Source organism: Gracilinanus agilis, chromosome 1, assembly GCF_016433145.1.
Source record: "Gracilinanus agilis isolate LMUSP501 chromosome 1, AgileGrace, whole genome shotgun sequence".
NCBI classification, from domain to species: domain Eukaryota; kingdom Metazoa; phylum Chordata; class Mammalia; order Didelphimorphia; family Didelphidae; genus Gracilinanus; species Gracilinanus agilis.
The window spans coordinates 774,898,058-774,917,438 of NC_058130.1; the positions used below are offsets into that span (position 1 = coordinate 774,898,058).

The following is a 19,381-nucleotide window of genomic DNA, read 5'->3' on the forward strand; positions in this document are numbered from 1 at the left end:
GCTTTCCAAGCTCATACTGGTCTGATCCGCCACAGTCGGACACCGGACACTGACCCCGACAGAGTGATGGCTTTTTGGTGCTCTGTGACTGTGAAGCACCCACCACCTAGTGTACTGTGAAGACCTGCCGGGAGCCCTCCCATAAGGAGTCACAAAAGGGGTCTGCCTGGGTTTCCATCCATCCTGTGGCCTGATTTTCAGACATTAGGGATCAACGTAAGGCTTTGCTGTCTACATTGACTCGATGGACCCTGATGAAGACCCTTATTTCTTTGAGGGGCTCCCGGCAAAGACCAAAGGAGATAACATATGCAGTATGCTTTGCAAACCTTAAAAAGACCCAGAAAGGAGAGTATCAGTGTGGGCATGAAAGTACAGAGAGAGGGCGCAGGAGGAATTTTATTTTGTGGTCTTCGAATACATGGTTTATGTGCATGCAAAGAAACAGAATCAGCGCATGAGCGAGAAAGGGACGCTTTTCATCAAAGACAGCATCACAAGCATGATGAAGTGAAAAGAATGGCAGAAACAACTGCTCAAATGAATTCCCGTAAGAAGAGTTCTGGGGTTTATCACTGAACCTGCCATTTGCAGGGGCTAGAATAGTATGGCCTGGGCTTTTGTTTCTAAAAGGAACAGCCCCACCTCATGTGTAGAGAGATCTTTAGACGTGCAGCCAAGAGAGGGAGGCCTGGATTCCTTCACATTTAGCAGTAGCGTGGGTGCTTCAAAACTATGGCAAAGTTCAAAGGGGATGCCCATCAGATAGCTGGTCAACAGGCATTTAGTAAGCTAGAGCTAAGAATAGGTCCCTGCCCTCAGGGAGCTCCCATAAATAAAGGGGAGACAACAAGCAAAAACTTCTACATAGCAGATATGGGCTCTGCCAAAGGAGAGTTACTACTGATACCATCATTATTTTGTTAGAAGGAAGCATCTACTTCAGGGCACACCAGTGCAGGCAGAGCTGCTGCGGCCCCAGCAGAGCTCAGCCCAGACCAGAAGCTTCTCCTGGTGTCTGCTCTCCTTCATTTTGAATGTGGAGCCAATCCAGAAGGACAGCTAGCAGCTAGTCAGTATTTCCGAATTAAACCAATGAAGCTATAATTCTGGAAAACAGATTTGTCTCATTCTGAGCCAATTCAAGCACTATGGTTGGATCTTTCCAAAAACAGGATTGCTTTAGGTCTGCGTCGACATCACAATTCCCTGAATATACAACCTTGAGGAGAATTACCGTATATTTACAGAAGCAATGAGGAAGATCTAGAATCTTTCAAGATATTTAGCAGGGTGACATTTATCAAAGTTCTCAGTTCAAAATTTGGGAAATTATAATAAACCAAGAAAATACCAGAGAATGAGATATTATTCTTAAATGGTCATTGAGATGAGATTGATGGGTAATCTTTGGCCTTTGAGAACTTTTCAAAAAGTGTGTGTGCCTGTCTGTCTGTCTGTGTGTCTGTGTGTCTATGTGTGTGTCTGCAAGAGAGGAAGAGAAAGAGACCTAGACAGAGAGAACAAGAGTAAGAGAGAGAGAAATCAAGACCACAAACATTTGCTAAGCAGCTACTATGTGGTAGGCACGAAGCTAAATGCCAGAGATAACAGATGCAAGGAAAAAGCAAGCCAATCCTTGCCCTCAAGGAGCTTAACATTCTCAGGGAAGAAGACAACCCATGAGAGGAAGCTGAAGAGGACAGGGAGAAGGTATCCTTGGGAAGAGTGTGCTAGAAAAAACAATGGGGAGAGTCAGGAACAGAGCCCAGGAAGGCCCGAAGGAGTGACCAAAGCTGGTCTGCATGGAGTTCATGTTTCTATAAGGCTTTACAGCTCCCTCCCTGCCTCATGTACATTAATGCACTTGGTCCTCACAGTGGGATAGATACTACATTATTCTCATTTTATATATGGGAAAAGTGAGGCTTATATTTACTAAGAGATAGCATGTCAGTGGAAAGAAAATTGGACTAGGAGCCAGGGGGCCTGCCTTTGTGTTCTGGTTCCTCTACTTATGACCTCAGTGGCCTCAGGCAGCTCACCCAGTCACTCTGGGACTCAGTTTACTCATCTGAAAGGCAATGAAACTGGACTAGATAAGCTCAGAGACTCCTCCTAACTCTAAGTCTATGATCCTTTGACTTTCGAAGGTCATGCATCTACTAAATATCAAAGGTGGGATTGATATACCTTTTTGCCTTTCAGGTCTAGAACCCAATCCATTATGACCCCACAGGCTCTGCTGGTGTGTATCACACTAAATAATGCTGCTGTGCCATCATTATTTCATAATACAAGTATTGATACATAAAATCGAAATCCACTATAATATCGCAAAACCCTATTAGAATAAGATTTGGCCTGAATACCAATTTTTAACATTGTTCAATCAAAATAGGTGCCCTCATAAAGCTTTTGCCCCCAGTATTGTTTTCAACATTAATCCTACCAGGTCTGTCTAAGTGAAAGCATCAAGCACTGAGGGAGTGAAATGATATCCTCACAGAAACAACAATAACAGTATAATTTATGAAAGCTGGATTTCTCTCAATGTAGCCCCAGCTTGGCCTTGTGTTTTTTGATTGCCAGGGAGAGGCTCAGACTCCTGCTGAGCTTCTAGGCCACTAAGCTCTTTTCCAAAGAAGTATCTTTTAATCATGCTTCTGCCATCTAGTATGAGCAACATGGATTGTCTTATCCTCTAGTGAAAGACTTGCATTTAGCCCTACTGAATGGCATCTTATTCAGCCCATCCCAATGCTGGGTGGACGGTTTTTGGAATGTCATCAGTAGATGTAATTAGTATAACATCCATGCCTTGATCCAAGTCGCCAATAAACATTAAACAAGCATAGATCCTTAAGGTCCTCCCCTGGAGACCTGCTCCCAGGCTATGACTGAACCGAGAATGAAAATGAATGAATGAATGAGCGTTTGTTAAGTATTTACATTGTGCTAGGCATTGTGCTAAGTGATAAAAATACAAATATAAAAATGAAGGCAGTCCCAATCCTCAAAGAATTTACATTTTAATGGGAGTAAGAGATAACCTTTAAGGGGGAATAGTGACCATCGAGGTGAATTGTTTTGGAAAGTCTAGGGCTGGTCAGAAGAGCCACAGTGGAGAGGATTGGCATGTTCTTTTCAGTAATAATGAAGATATTGAATTGATTACATGCATATGTGCACGTGCATACATACACAGGGGACAGGGAGCAGTCCATCTAATTGAATTATTATCCACACATCTCTCTATCTTTCCCATAAGAACAAAATAAAATACTTTACCAAACGCTTTGCTTATATCTAGGTAAGTGATATATTTCTATCTATATCTAGGGAAACTATATGTATGACATTGCCCTCATCTACCAGTTTGGTGACCCTCAAAACCTTAGTTACCTTATTACATTTGCTGTGCCAACTACCCATAATTAGTATAAAATGGGCCTCCTGCCTAGCTAGAATATCTATATATTAAGAAACTCAATTCTTTTGTTTGTATCAATAATGGACCTTCCTGAGATTTCATGGTCTAGTAGCCTAAAGTCGCTGAGAAAAAGCCCATCCTGGAACTGCCCAAGGACAGGAAAATTTGTTTCCTATTTGCAGAGGCCTAAAGACCCAGCTTTCATTTCCCAATGGGAGCCCAGACCTTTCCTCTGTCCTATTCGAAATACTAGCTCTCCTTCCTGGCCTAGGTAATTCTCTACCTCCTCTGAGAGGCTTTCCTCCATCTAACTCCTCCGCGGATATTTTGTCAGCATAACTAATTTTGACACTTACTCTGATCATCTGATGCCTGAAACTGTTTGGAGTATACAGCTTGTCTTCACTAGCAGACTGTGACCTCTATCAGCACAGAATATAGTGCTGTACGCACAAAAGGGATTTATTCATGACTTCATTTAACAATCACTCAGTAATAAATGGCGCAAATATTTCTGAAAAGAAGAAAGGTGAGGAGGAAGAGAGGGAGAGCTGAATGGGCTGGGTGTGCCCTTAGTAGCCCCATTGTGTTGGTACTCTCCAGAATTTAGTCAATAAGCACAATCATTACACTGGATATTTTCAAAATCTATCTGTAAGCATGGACAGAATCCATAGGCACAAATCCAGGTAAGCAAAACATTTTTTCCTGATGGAATCAAATTTCATGTGACTGTAATTTATAAACAAAGTCTTTATCAATGTGTCATTTACTATAAACGTGCCCTCCTGATTCTCATTATAGAATGACTCTCTCCCACCATGGTGTCTTTAGTCACTATTCAGTTGGTCAACCAATATTTCATAAGTGCTGAGGATACAAGGAAAGACAAAAGCTAGCACCTGTTCTCCAGGAGCTTACGGCTACCATTCCCTCCCCCAGCCCCAATCTCCATCCATTCATTTCTCCAGGGCTAGTTCCAATGATACTTCTTCCAGGATCTGCTCTGGAAGTGCTTTCTCTCTCTTTTAAGCTCACTGCACGCTTTCTACTCCTCTCATACAATGTTTATGGTGCAATAATGTCATATTAGCATTAAGGTTCTAGTACTAGGATTATAGTGTTGGTGTACACAGAGAACTTTTCTTATCAGTCTTGATTTCACCCAGTGCCTAGTCCAGTGTGTTGCACATAATAAATACGTTATAAATATCTATGGAGTGAATTATCAATCCTATTATTACTCAGTAAGTGAAACGGGTTAATAATCTCTTTCTGGTATATCCAGTAATAATATTCCCTCACAGACAGGATCTGAATTAGGTCTTCTGCCAGTGAGGTTGGAGAGTTTTTCCCGGCCTGATAACCTGACTCTGTGAGGAGGGTCCAGTTATTTCGTGGTGCTGGGGCCCCATCGGGCCACAGGCTGCACACAACTGGTCTGTCCCTTAGTTTCTTCTCATTTCCAGTCAGCCCCTTCCTTCCATAAGCCTGGATTAGATCAATTGAGAATGGCTGCTGGCAGCTGTTTGCCATTCAGCCTTGCTACCACTAAAGAGGCAAACATTTCATTGTTTAGGAATTGCAGAGACTCTCAAAAAACATTTACTCAGGGCTTTTGGATTAGAAGAAGTTTTTTGTAGCCAAAAGGTAAATAATGAACCACAAGGCTGCTCAACTGGTGACCTCCCAGCCTTCTGACATCAGCCTCTCCTGCTTACTAAGTCACAGCGAGGCATGTAAACAAGGCCAGGTCCTGGGCTTCTCCAGCAAAGCCTCTTCCCAAAGGGAGGCAAGAGCTTCCCTGATTCAGCAAGTTGAGCACAGAATGGGAACAGGCAGGCAGCAGAAAGTGGAAAGGATCAGGATGGAAGGCCAGTCTGCATCATGAGCTGCTCACTCTAACCTCTGGATGAAACATTTCCCCTCTGGGGTCATTGTACTGGTTTCCTAAATCTTTAAGGAGGGCAACACAGCACAGGATACCAAAATGCGGCCTCGAGGCCAGGAGATTGGGCTTGGGGTCCCGGGGCTCCCAAATGTGTGCAGTCCATGCAACCTTAGACAAGCCAATTACTCCTCTCTGTGGCTCATGGAAAGACTTTTACCAGTGAAAATCATCATTCACATAAAAATGCCAAATAAATGTCAACTATCACATAGACCAGACCAGCAGCTGTGAATCTTCCATTCTGAGGGCAAGAAGATACTGAAGATCACAGAATCATAGAACAGCACAGTGCTTGGCACATAGTAGGTATTTAATAAATGCTTACTAATTGATTAACTTAGATCTAGAAGGTTCCTTAGAAATCACCCTCCTTGACTCCCTCACTTTACAAATAAAGAAACTGAAGACCCAAGAAGACCCTTCCCAGGCCAACTCCACAAACGTGTTTAAGAAGCAGGGCCAAATTCTAAGCCAAGTTCTCCGACTCTAATGAGTGATATTTCATAATTCATTTCAAATCAGTTCAAATGCACAATTATCCCAGGACAGATAAGATGTCTGCTGAATTTACTAATGTTAAGGCTGTGATAAAGCCTCCATCCATGAGCATCTTCCTCCTCCTTAGATCTGGGGTGGAAGCAGAGCAGCTGGAAGGTGGCCTCAGTTAAATCTAGATTCAAGCCCTTTGGACATCTCTTCAACATTATGAACTCACCTTTTTCCTGCCAACCACTGTCACCTCTATAGCTTCTTCTAGTTCGTTCTTGTTCTGTCTCTCTCACTCTCTCTCTCTCTCTCTCTCTCTCTCTCTCTCTCTCTCTCTCTCTCGAAAAAAATTATCCTCAGCCTCCTCCTCTCATCCTCTCGCCCTTTTCTTACTCAATTCTATCCTACCCATATCCCTCTCCAATCCCACCCACTCCTTCTACTGTGCCCTCTGAAATTCTCATTTTGTAGTGAACAAATTCTCCTTCATCCTGGGCCCCTTTCTCTCACACTCCTTCCTTCCACCTATAACCTGGCTGAGATTTTGCTCCCCTTAAGGATCCTGAATCCCCAGCAATCCTCTCCTACACTAACTCTATCTTTTCTTGCCCCAGAACATGCTCTGGTCCTGGAGATCAAGATTCTCTCACTACCTCTTCTTTCAACAATACTTCCCCCTTTGAAATACAATTAATCAAAATTTTCCACTCAATTGAATTTTTGGTAGCTGCAGTCTACCCCACCTTCGCACCCCTCATTCTCCTTCTTTTATCAAGGAGTTCAGCATCTACCGGGTTCACTGTCTTCCTCTCTGCCTTAATTCCTATCCTCCTACTCATGAACTTTAATATAGATTCTCCTGAAAGTCCTTCAACTTCCCAATTTTCCAGTCTCCTTACATCTCTTTACTCTTTCACTTGACTTTGACCACACATAAGAATGGTTGCATACTAGAGGATCTCACCATTGACCACAAGGGTTCGACTTACCTAAAGAGAAACTGATATTCACCTCCCCCCAAAAATCCTATTATTCAGCATCCCCTCTCCTGAGCCTATTCTTCACCCCCAAAACCTCTACCCCTTAGGCAATTATCCCAACTCTGACTTTACTTTCCTGCCTCTCCAGTCTTCACCCAATATTTAGCCATTTCAAATTAACACCATCTCTTTTCCTTCCATCTCTTGCTCTCTCCTCCTATCACTGACCATCTCTTATCAAATTCAGTCTTGTCTTCCTCCCGCCACCTGCTTCTTCTGCTCCTAGTCACAAAAACAGCTAAATGCAGCTAAAAGTCTCACTTCCCTGTTTGACTGACAAATTCCCTTTACCCATCCTCAATTAGGCCCTCATTGAATCAAGATGATCCTTTTCTCTCTCTCCCCCTTATTGACTTCTTATTTTGTTCCCCACAGAAGCTATTGCAAATCTCTTCCTTTCTAAGCTTTCCTCCTTCCTTCCTTCCTTCTCTCTTGCCTCTTTCCAAGAAAATCGAAGACATTGAGGCTATTCAATATGAGCTCCCTCCTATTCTCTTCATCTTAAAACCCTTTGAAATCATCTACCACACTCTTTGTTCCTTTCCCCTGCAACTCTGACAAAAAGGAGACTCTTCTCCTTGCCAAGGTCAGCTTCTAATATCTTCTCCAGTAGATTGCATCCATCTCAATTCTTAAACTTTTACTTACCAACTAGTTCTTTCTATAGTGCCTTCAAACATGCCCAACTATCCCCCAACCTTATAAAACTTTCACCAGATCCTACCACGTCCTCAAGCTCTTACCCTCATCTCTCCACCCTTTCTTAGCCAAACTCCTATAAAACTTTGACTCTACTTGCTGCCTCCACTTCCTCTCCTCTCACTCCTCAAACCCTTTGCAATCTCTCAACGGAAATGGTATTTTCCCAAATTTCAGAGATCTCTTAATAGTAAAATCTGATGATCTTTTCTCAGCCTTCATTTTTCTTGACCTATCTACTGTATTTGAAACTATTAAGCACTCTCTCTACCTGATTCATCCCTTTTCTCCCAGGCTTTTTGTGATACAATTTTATCCTTCCATCAATCTATTCCTTCCCAATCTCCTTTTCTAGATCATTACTGGCATCATTACCCTTCACTGTGGGTATTACCCAAAGTTATGTTCTCAGCTATCTTCTCTTCTCTCTCTACACACATTCTCAATAACCTCTTCAGCTCCCACAGGTTTAACTATCATCTCTATGCAAATGAGAGAGAGAGAGAGAGAGAGAGAGAGAGAGAGAGAAGCTTATATATGTAATATATGTATAAAACATGCATATAAAATATTCAGAAGAAATATGCATATTTGTGGATTCAGGCCTTACCTCTCCACAGAAATTCAGCCCCATAATACCAATTGCACATTTGACATTTCAAACTCATCATGTCCCAAAATGGATTCATTATCTTTCCTCCCAAACCATCTCCTCTTCCAGACTTCCACTACTACCTTTCAGTTTCCCAGGGTAAAAATCTAAGCAATGTCTTGAATGCTTTTCTTTTCCCCATCCCACCCACAGACTTCAATCTATTGCCAATTTTACCATAACTACCTTAACAACGTCTGTTCACTCACTTGGGTTCCATTTGAGTTCAGGACTTCCTCATCTTTTGTCTAGATTATTGCCTTCAAATTGGGGTCCCTGTCTCAAATCTTTTCCTACAACAGTCCATCTTACATGCTGTAGCCAACATAATTTTTCTTAAAGAATTATTGATCAACTCCAGGAATTTCTTATTGCCTCTAGGATCCAATATAAACTCCTCTGTTTGGCTTTTAAATTTTTTTTTTAGTTTGAATTCAATAACAAGCATTTACTAAATGGTTCTCTGTGCTGGGAACTACTATATGTTTAAAATTTAGACTCATAAGATTCTTAAAGAGGATTATCTAGGTACAAACAATAGAATTAATGATATCATCTAGACATAACCTTCATGAATCTTCCCAATGTTTTGTTAACTCTGGTACGATTGGCTTCAAACTTGATTTTTTTTAAAGAATAGGTCTCCCATGCTTGAAATGTAGAGGCTACTAACAACCCAGTCGCACTATTGATGATTAGAAGAGATTGGCCCTGTTCCATTTCTAGCATGGTCCTATCCACTCCTTTGTAGAAAAACTGGCATACCCTGTAACTAGAAGTTCTCCATATAAATGCCAAACTTAGTGAAGACATCTGGTAGGCATAGCCCAATCTCTGTTCAGCTTTTAAGGTCCTATCTGGCCACAACCTTGTTTTCCAGCCTGATTACAGATTACTTCCTTTAGTTCACCTTGTTGTCCAGCCAAACTGGGCTTGTCTCTGTTCCTCACCCATAACACTCCATCTACTTTCTCCCTCGGCACTGATATCCCCCAAGTCTAAATGATCTTCCTCCTTATTTCTACTTTGCAGAACCCTTTTTGTTACTCTGAGAGGATGTTCAACCACCACCTTCTGCATGAAGCACTTCCCTATTCATGTGATTTAATTATTCATATTAGTTATTTTGTATATGCATAAATTTATTTACTTTGTATTTATATTGAATAAATTTTATACATACTAATTGCCTCTTGCATTTATATAGATAGTTAAAGTTTGGAAAGTGTTTCGTGTGATTGATTTTTTACAACTCTAGGAAGTAACTGATTTCTTTTTTTATAGATGAAGAACCTGAGGCTGAGATAGGTTGAATAGTTTGCTCATAGTTAAGTGCCTGAGATTGGATTTGAACTCAAGTCTTCATGATTCTGAATCACAAATCATGAAATCCAGCAAAGTGGCTGGGTGGGAAATGATGAGGTGAATACCCAGAGAGCCTTCCTTATATGATGCTCACCTTCTATCCTTTGGGATCAATAAACCTCTATACTATAAGTAAGCCAGAGAGGGAGCAGCCTCAGGTGTATGGAGCAGGTGCTAAGGACAAGTGAGTTCAAAGCTGATTTCATCTAACAGAATGATGAATTTTTGGAGATCATGAAATTTAGGAAAACAGCTGAGGAATCAGGAGGAAGGAGAATAAATATAATGACGGAGGAGAACAAATATGAGCTGCTTGAGAATGGAGACTGCTTAATTCTTTGTATTTGAATGCCCAGCACCTAGCACAATGCTTGGCACATAATAGGCACTTGATATACACTTGCTAATTGATCAGAAAAAAAACTTTTCAGGGCAGCTAAGTAGAACAGTGGGTAGAACACTGAACCTGGAGTCAGGAGGACCTGGGCTCAAATCTGGTCTGAGATAGTTCCTAGGTATGGGACCCTAGGCAAGTTACTCAACCCCGATTGTCTAGTCCTTGCCACTTTGCTGCCTTGGAACCAGTATTTAGCATTGAGTATTAGAAGATCAGGGAGGAAGAGAGGGAGAGAGAGGGAGAAAGGGGAGTGGAGAAAGAGAGAGAGAAAGGGGGGAGGAAGAAGAAGAGGAAGAGGACGAGGAAGAGGGAAGGAAGGGAGGAAGCAAGCATGCAAGCCAAGGAAGGAAGGGAGGAAGGAAGGAAAGAAGAAAGGAAGGAAAGAAAGAAGGAAGGAAGGAAGTCAAGGAAGAAAAGAAGCCAAGGAAGGAAAGAAGGAAGCCAAGGAAGGAAGGAAGGAAGGAAGAAAGAAAGGTTTTCAATCCTCAGAGAGTTGCTTAACCGAGAGAGCCACAGCCTTTTCTTTGATTTTCTAGTCTAAAATGGGCGGACTTTGGTTTGGAGTTTTGTTTTTAGGAGAAATATCTAAGTGAGAAAAAAAAACACCATGAAGGTAAAAATGTAGCATACTTAGCAAAGTTTCTGAAATGCATGGGAAACATGCGAAATGAACATCATTATGAAGGATTTTTAACTCTTCTCTGGGGTAATTCTGTATCGATTCACATATATTGCACACACTATTAATGTACAAGTTGTCTTTCCAGATAGAATGGAAGCTCCTTGAGGGCAGGGACTATTTTCATGTTTTCTTTGGGAAAAGAATCTAAAACCTAGCACACAGTCTAGCAGAAAATAAGTGTTCAATAAATATGTGTTGATTGATTGATTCTATTGGCCATTTGTTATTTCTCTTCTAATTATCTGCTTCTGTCTATATCTGTTCCTTCCTATTCCAATGAGCTAATGCATGGGAAGTGCTCTGCACAATGCAAAGCATTACATAAATATACCCTTCCTATTTTGTAGAGTCTAGTTAATTAATTAATTTTTATTTATTAAGCATCTACTTAGAAATCATCTAGTCCATTATTCTCCCTCTATAGAGGTAGAACCTTGAGTTCAGAGAAGTAAACTTCATTCTTACACCATTAAGCCCTTCCCATGTGCAATATACTGTGTCAGGCATTCAACTATCTCTGTGGATGTTTATATTCATAGATAATAAGATCATAAGAAATGGTCCTTATCCATGAGGAGCTTATAAGTTAGTTTAAGAAAGAATTCAAATAAATTATTCTTCCAAGATCACAAAGCCATTAGTTTTAGAACCAAGACTAGAATCCCCCTTGCCTGGCCCCCAAACCAATGTTTCCCCCACCCCCTTTCTATAAATCCTTTCCTCCCATTCTTCCTCTCTCCAATGCTCCCTCTTAATCAGTCAGTTCCTGGCACTGTCATAAGGTCTGGGAATATAAAGAAAGGCAAGACAGTATTTGTCCTCAAAGAGCTCACAAACTAAAGGAAGCTGAAAGGCCCAAGGCACACATAAATCCCTGAGTGCAGCCAGGTGAGAAATAAAGACATGAGAACCTTCCTGGGCAAGAAGATCTGGAAAGGGATCTCTGCCATCCACCATCTACTCTGGGTCAGGGTTGGCTTCCAGGTCAATGTGCTACTCAGGTAAAGCCAAGGAGTCCACTGTTATCCATAGGGAAGGCAAGCCAGCACAACTAAAGCAGCAGACACCCTGAGGGAGAGCCAGGAGGCAGCATTTGACAGCCAAGTCAATCTCCCACTACCACTTCCACCTTGACCACCATCTTTCCTCATACTGTGAGAGAGCCAGCCCAGGAGCCTTGGGGACAGCTATCCTTCCAGTCCAGGGCCCTCAGCTATCATCCTGGGAAGCCACCCTGGAGGAGATGCAACCTGGACCTGCTCCTGCAGGGCCTATAACCATGACTACTGAAAACTCAGGACAGAAAATTCTTATTATCAAGGTTGTTGGGGTTGTCAAATGCTTCAACATTAGAAAGTGAAATGTGTTTATCGGTGAAGATGAAATCAGGGAAGAGGCATCACCACATGCTTTGCCTCTGGCCCTTATGGCCTAGGAGATCTTTCCATCTGAATGGCAGATGAAACTTTCCCTGAGTTGTCTGCACCACTGGAGTGTGAGCTCCTGGAGAGAAGACACTGTCTGGCTTTTCTACGGATATCTCTAGTGCTTAGCACAGTGCTTTGTACACAGTAAGCACTTAATAGATGGATTGGTTCACTCATTGCTGACTTCAAATCCAATGCCTTCTGTATCAATTGCAGCACCCCCTCTCTACCCATGACAACCCCAGAACTCATCTCCCAAAGGATTGCCACAGATCTTCGTGAGCTCTTACCATCTTGATGACTTCCCCCCCCCCCCCAATATCCTGGGCCTCGAACCACAGACCTTTTCTCTGCCAGGCTCTTTGCCCTGGGCTCATTTTTGTGGCTGACACAGCCAGAAGGTCACTGCTGTACCTCCACTAAGCTAGGAGGAATCCCCAGGAAAGCAAATGTTGTTCATTTAGGACACGGCTCCAGGCTAAAGAGATGGATCATCCAGGTGTCGGGAAGCCAGATGTAGCCAGAACTAGAAACAAGAACCTGGGAAAGCCAAAGAACAACCCACTCTGCTGCTCCACATTATCGGGGGCTGATTCTCCCTGCCATGAGGTCCTATTGCCTCTAGAATCTAATGTAGACTCTAACAGTGAAAGCCTGGCCTCGGTCTCCCTTTCCATCCTCAGTTCAAGCACTCCTCTACAAATAAGCTCCAGGCCAGATGAAAAGGTCTCATGGCTGCTCCCCAGGTTCATCTCATACTTCATCTCCCACTTCTGTGCCTTTGGAAGGGCTGTGCCCCATGCTTGGAAAGCACTCGTTTTTCATCTCCATTTCTCAAAATTCTTCAAGATTTCTCTCAAATGTCCCCTCCTACAGGAAGCCTTCCCTGATTTCGGCAGCTACTAGCCCCACCCCCATCACCTTATTTCTGTCTTGTACATGTTTGTATATTCCCATCAACGTATATAGGATCTCCCCCTGCTAAGCTCCTCAAAGGCAAGAACTATTTTACCATCATCTTTTTTATTTCTAGAGCCTACACAGCACAGAGCCTGGCAGTCTGGCACAGTGGAGAGAGTATTTCACGTAAGGTCAAGGTGACCTGAGTTCAAATCTCACCTCAGAGACTTACTTGGATAAGTCACTTCACCTCCATCAGCGTCAGTTCCCTCATCTCTAAAATGGGTCTCATTAAAGCCCTGCCCTGAAAATTAATAGGATCAATGAGATACCAGATGTAAAGTGCTTGTGAACTGTGACTCTTCGCTGTTACATTAGGGGCTTAATAAATCCTTGTTGACAACAGAGGAGAAAAATTGGGGCCCAGATCTGGGATTTCATCCATACAGGAAGTAATCCATAAGGAAATCTCTATCAATGCAGATTAGCGACTGCTCAATAATTTAGTCTTCAAGTGTGGCCTGGGACACTAGGAAGTCAAGTGATTTGCCCAGAGTCAATAGCCAGGAGGTGCCAGAAGTCGGCTTAAATCAGGTCTCCTGGATTCCAGCCACTTCCCAGGACATGCTGCCTCTACAAGAACATCTGATATGATTTTGGTTGTTGGCAAAACGAATTTCCACCCCAACTGACACCCAAGGAAAGTCAGCTTGGATGGGGTGTATTTTAGGAAAAGGTGAACTTAGCGTAAACCTGGTCGTGGTAGAGACAAAAGATAAGCTAAAAGCAGAGGCCATCCTCATCCATCGGGGAATGTCTAAACCAAGTGGGAGCATGAGTGGAATGCTCTAAAAAATGATAAGTGGGAAGAATGCAGAGAAGCACGGAAGGAGGTCCATGAACTGACGCAGAGTGAAATGAGCAGAGGCCAGGAAACACTGTATACAGTGACAACAATGCAAAGGAGGGAACGACCACCAAAAAAACTCAAAAGTGTGGCCAAATCACCAAAAAGTATCCTGTCTTTGAATGAAGAGATACAAGAAAATACTCCCACTCTGCCCCTCTGCAGAGGTAGGAGAGCCACAAGGAAAGCATGCTGCACACACTTCCAGACCTTTTTGAGATGTATTGATCAATTATGTGGCTTTTTTCTTTTTTTTTGTCTAGGAAAAATGACTGTTAATGGTGTGGAATGGCTCTCTGGAAGTGGGAGAAGGAAGGGATACTGTGGAAAACTTAAACAAAAGACATCAATAAAATCTCATTTCAAAAGGCAGCACGTAATACATTAGAGGAAGAGACCTCAGAGATCATCTGAATCTAACACTCATCGTGGAGAGAAGATATTGAAGTATGTGGAGATGGATGAACTTGCTCAAAGCCTCCAAGAGAAGGTCATCAGTTCCAGAGGCAGCATTCAAACCCCAAACTTTTGATACCAAACCAGTGTCTTCCCACTCTACCACCCGGCTTGCCAGACAAGTGTTGTTGCTATTTAAGGTGCTAAGGGCTGGGGGAAGGAGGTCAGGAAAGGCTTCCTCCTCTCTCTGCACTGCTGCTGTCATTGTGTACAGTGTTTGTCTAGCCTTGCTCATTTTCCCTCTGCATCAATCCATGTGGCTCCTTCCATGCTTCCCTGCATTCATCTTGTTTCTCCGAAAGAAGTAAGTGATTCCAAGAGGCAAGGAGGAGGCAGGAGCACATTCCTCACACACTTACCATATTCTTACCATACAACAGTACATGGTGGCAGTGTCCCTGACCAGCCATTTTGGATTTCTAGATGGTACTTGGGACACAGTCTTATGATTACTAAAAGAATTATGGATTGCACTGTCCATACTTGGCACTGATAACAACGCTAGATTCTGAGAAAGTTAAGAGTTTGAGGATCTATGCCCATTATTGCCCTTTCTTGTGATTTTTTTTTTTCATTTTACAACATGGTAAAATGGCAAAAAATGCTGAACTGAACAGCGGGAATCTTAAATACCAATCTGCCACAAATTAGCACTATGACCTTGGGCAATTCATTTAATTTCTGTAGGTCTCAGTTTCTTCATTTGTAAAATGAGGAGCTTCTATTACAGAATCTCTAAAGTCCTTTCTAGCTTCAATAATTAATGACTCTATACTTATTTTCAGCTGTAAGCACACATTTATTTATCTTAATCCAGTTTTCTTCGTTTCCCAAACTGCATAAGGGTCACCTTTTCCACCAGGAACAATTAAACAGACAAAAAGAAAAAGAAAGTCAGGATTCTTCCTCCATATAAATACCCAGAGACACAGAATTTTTTCTGTTCTCTGGTAATTACCCATAAGTCTAAAGGCCAACTTAAATTTTTAAATCTTCTGGGAGTCTCATGACAGGATAATCCTCTGCGTATGTTCCAAAGACTCTTTTCACCATCCAGAGTTATGACTCTTTTTTTGGTGGGTCTATTCTATTAACTAGAAGTATACTATTCTTTAATAGTTGATTAGGGCAAAGGTGGGGGTTCTCTCCAGCAAGAATTCTCAACATGTTATTGAATAAGACTTTTTTTTTTAATTGAAGACTGCATTTAACAGAAATTCAAACAGAGTGAATTAAAGGGGTAATTTCAGATATACTGAAAGGCTGTAATGTCCATTCAAACTAATGAAGGCACAGGACATTAATCTCCTAAAAAGATTCAAATGCTATAAGTGGAGCAATTCTATTCCTTAGTAGGAACAAATTAAGATGATTTCCCTTGCAGAAATTGCGGTAATTACGAGTAATTATCTTGTACTCTCTAAATTTTCCACTATAGCACTTTCAGCAAATATCATTCCCTCTGAATACTTTATTTGGAAATACAGGAGGAATTGTTTCCTTATGAATTGTGCTACAGAGCTCCCACTGATTGGTGGCGCTGCTTAGCGATGACCACAGAGATGGCATTTTGAAACTGAACACAAAAGCATCTCCATTATTCCCAATCTATGAGACTTCTAATCAGGTCTCAGAGACACCTGGGAGAAAACAAAGAAAAAAGAATAAAAGGCATTTGAAGGTGTTGTTAAACCTAATGTGGACTTATACAGGAAACAACAAAGAGGCTTACTCTCATGTGCACATCTTGGGGCTATCAGGAAAAATATGTCAACAGCTGTTGCCAGAGGTTTTCAAAAAGCTAGACAAAGCCAAATAGAACACCAGACGTTCTCACTAAGTTTTCATTCTGCTACAGAAGGGTGTATCGTTGGGCAAATCACTTACAAAGGTTGGGGTGGAGGTGGGGGTCCCCAAAAGAATAGCCTTGCCTCTGTGCTATATACATGTATGGAGATGTTGGCTAAAGGAGAGACCAGATGACGCTGTAAACATGAAGAAAGATTTCAGAAAATGAGAGGGAGAAATGGAGAGACAGAGACAGGAAGAGAGAAATGGGGTGAGAGTTACAAAGGATCACTAAGGCAAACAGGATGTCTCTCCAGAGTTGTATGCATGTGGAGAAAGCTGACCCCCAACACATTCTGTCACCCCCAGAAACTGCTAACAGTGGACTTCTCCAGTGAGATCATTCTTTCCATAGTGGATGTGCTGAGATTTTATTTCATTTCAGAGTTGAAAAGGCCATTTACTAAAACATTCTGTCATCTATCCTAATTTGTATATAACTTCCATGATTTGTCTTACTGCTTCCTTCAATATGAATGTTTGGCTTTTAAATTTGACTGTTTTTTCCTTCAATTATCCAACTTTCCTTTTTCTCCCTCCTACCTCCACTATCCACTAAGAGGAAGGAAGGAAGGAAGGAAGAAAGGAAGGAAGGAAGGAAGGAAGGAAGGAAGGAAGGAAGGAAGGAAGGAGAAAGTGATACACTGTTGGTAGAGCTGTGAAGTGGTCTAGACTTTCTGTAAAACAATTTGGAACTATGCCCCCAAAGCTATTAAATTGTTCATGTTCCCCAATCCAGCAATGCTGTTGGTGAGTCTATACCTCAAAGAGATCAAAGGGGGGAGAAAAAAGGACCCATGTGTACAAAAAATATTGATAGTGGCTCTTTTCTGTGATGGTAAACTGGGGGATGAACGGCCAAGTTATGATATGTAAATGTGACAGGTGATGTCCCAAGAAATAATGATGGGGATAGTTTCAGAGAAACCTAAGAAAGACTTGTATGAACTGATACAATGTGAAATGAGCAAAATCTGTAGGACGTATATACAATAACAATATTGTAAAGACAAACAACTTTGAAAGACTTGGGAATTCTGATCTATGCAAAGATCAACCACAATTTCCAGAGGACTTGTGATAAAATATGCTACCTACTAGAATCAATGCTTTCTAATTGTGGTGCTGGAGAATTGTGGTCCCTTGGACAGCAAAGAGATCAAATCAGTAAGTAATTTAAGAAATTAACTCAGAGACTATTTAATGGAAGGTCAAATACCAAAGCTGAAGCTTAAATACTTTGGCCACATAATGAAAGACAGGACTCATTGGAAAATATTTTGATTTGGGGAAAGATCGAGGGCAAAAGGAGGGGAAAACAGAAGTTGAGATAGATTGATATTGTCATGGAAACAAGACTTTGAGAGATAGTGGAGAATAGAAGGACGTTATGGCTATGGTCCTGTGTAGAGAGAAACCACTCCCTAACTTTGTCCTATCCCACATCCCATTTTATATGTGGACTTTGCATGATGGAAGGGGACAGAAGTAAAAAGGTGTGGTGTGTGAGGGGAGGTTGCTCTCTCATTGGGTCAGTGCTGTAGTGGAAGACAGTCTTGAGCAGGAGCTCTGGTGCCTGTTGTACACATGAGGGGTTTTTTTGTGGAGTATGGCGAGCTGAGGATTTTGGCTTCCTGATTCAGCTTAGGTATTTAGCTAGGTTATACCTTCTGTCTCCTTCCTATATTTCCCTCTTTTTGCTTTATCTCCATTTTTATTAAAACTTAATTGTTAAGAGCTACTAACACACTCCTGACTTGAGAGTTAATTTTATAGATGGCGACCACAATCTTTTTTTATTAATATTACATTTAAAATTTTACTTTCATTATTACAGTACATAGGATCATGATGAATCATATAAGCCTGAACAACAATAACCCATCTCCATATAGAGAGGTGGTGATCTTAATCTACAGACTGAGCCCTATGTTTTGCTGTTGTTTTTGTTGTTTTTTGGTTGTGAGCAAAATTAATCAAGCCATATTTTGTCTGACTACATGTTTGTAACAGGTTTTGTTTTTCTTGCTTTCTCAATTGGAAAAGGTAAGGATGGGGATAGAGAAGGGAGATAAGGAATTCAGATCAGATAATAAAATTTGAATTTTTAAAAATTCAGACTTCACCAGTCTATTGGTTCCTTCCCTACAGACCACCAACATACCCAAGTTTCACCCATCCTTAAAAAAAATCCTACAATCTCTACAAGCAACTGGCCCATGCCAATCTATTCTCCACATTGTTGCCATAGTAATTTTCCTAAAGTATAGTTCTGACCATATGACCTTCCCATCTAAACAAAATCTATTGGTTCTTTCTTTTCTCTGGGATTAAATAGGAACTCTTGTGATTAGAATTTTAAAATATTCACAACCTGACCCCATCCTACCTTTTCACCATAATTACATATTACTCTCCTCTATATTCTCTATGGTCTAAGAAGGCAGCTGTGTGGCACAGTGGACAGAGCACTGGGCCTGGAGTCAAAAAGATTCATCTTCATGAGTTCAAATACAGTCTCAGATATAGCTATGTGCCCTTGGTCAAGCCACTCAACTTCTTCCTTAGTTCCTTATTTGTAATATGGGGATAATAAATAGCACTCTACCTCCCAGAGTTGTGAGGCTCAAATTAAATCGTAATTATAAAGTACTTGCACAGTGCCTGTCACATACAAAGTAAATGCTATATAAATGTTAACTATTAGTAACTGTGGTAATTCTGGACTTCAAATAACCCTCCATCTCCCATTCCTTGCCTTGGCTCATGCTAGTCCACAGGCTCTCCCTCCTCACTGCCATCCCCTAGAATTCCTAGTTTCCTTCAGGACTCAGTTCTAGTGCCTCCTCCTTTCCCCAGGGTGGGCCTTCCTCCCAACATTATCTTTCAGCTGCTTTATATATACTTATATACGCCTCCATTTTTAAAAGCTATCTGCTTCTTCACTCCCCTCTTAGCATGGCAGCTTCTTGAGGCCATGAATTGCTTTCTTTTTGACCTTGTCTCCACTGCACCTAGTCAAATGTCTTCTCCATACTTCCTTGAGTTGGTGTGGGGCGGGGGTGCCTTTTTTGCATCCCCAGCACTTAGCACAGTGCCTGGAACGTAGTAGAGACACCATAAACATCAATTAACTGA

General features: G+C 41.6%; 1 protein-coding gene across 1 annotated transcript in view; it reads right to left on the reverse strand.

Moving 5' to 3' along the window:
• TTC28 (tetratricopeptide repeat domain 28) overlaps window positions 1-19,381 on the reverse strand; it is a 664,121-nt gene that overhangs the window by 445,000 nt on the left and 199,740 nt on the right. The window lies entirely within an intron of this gene.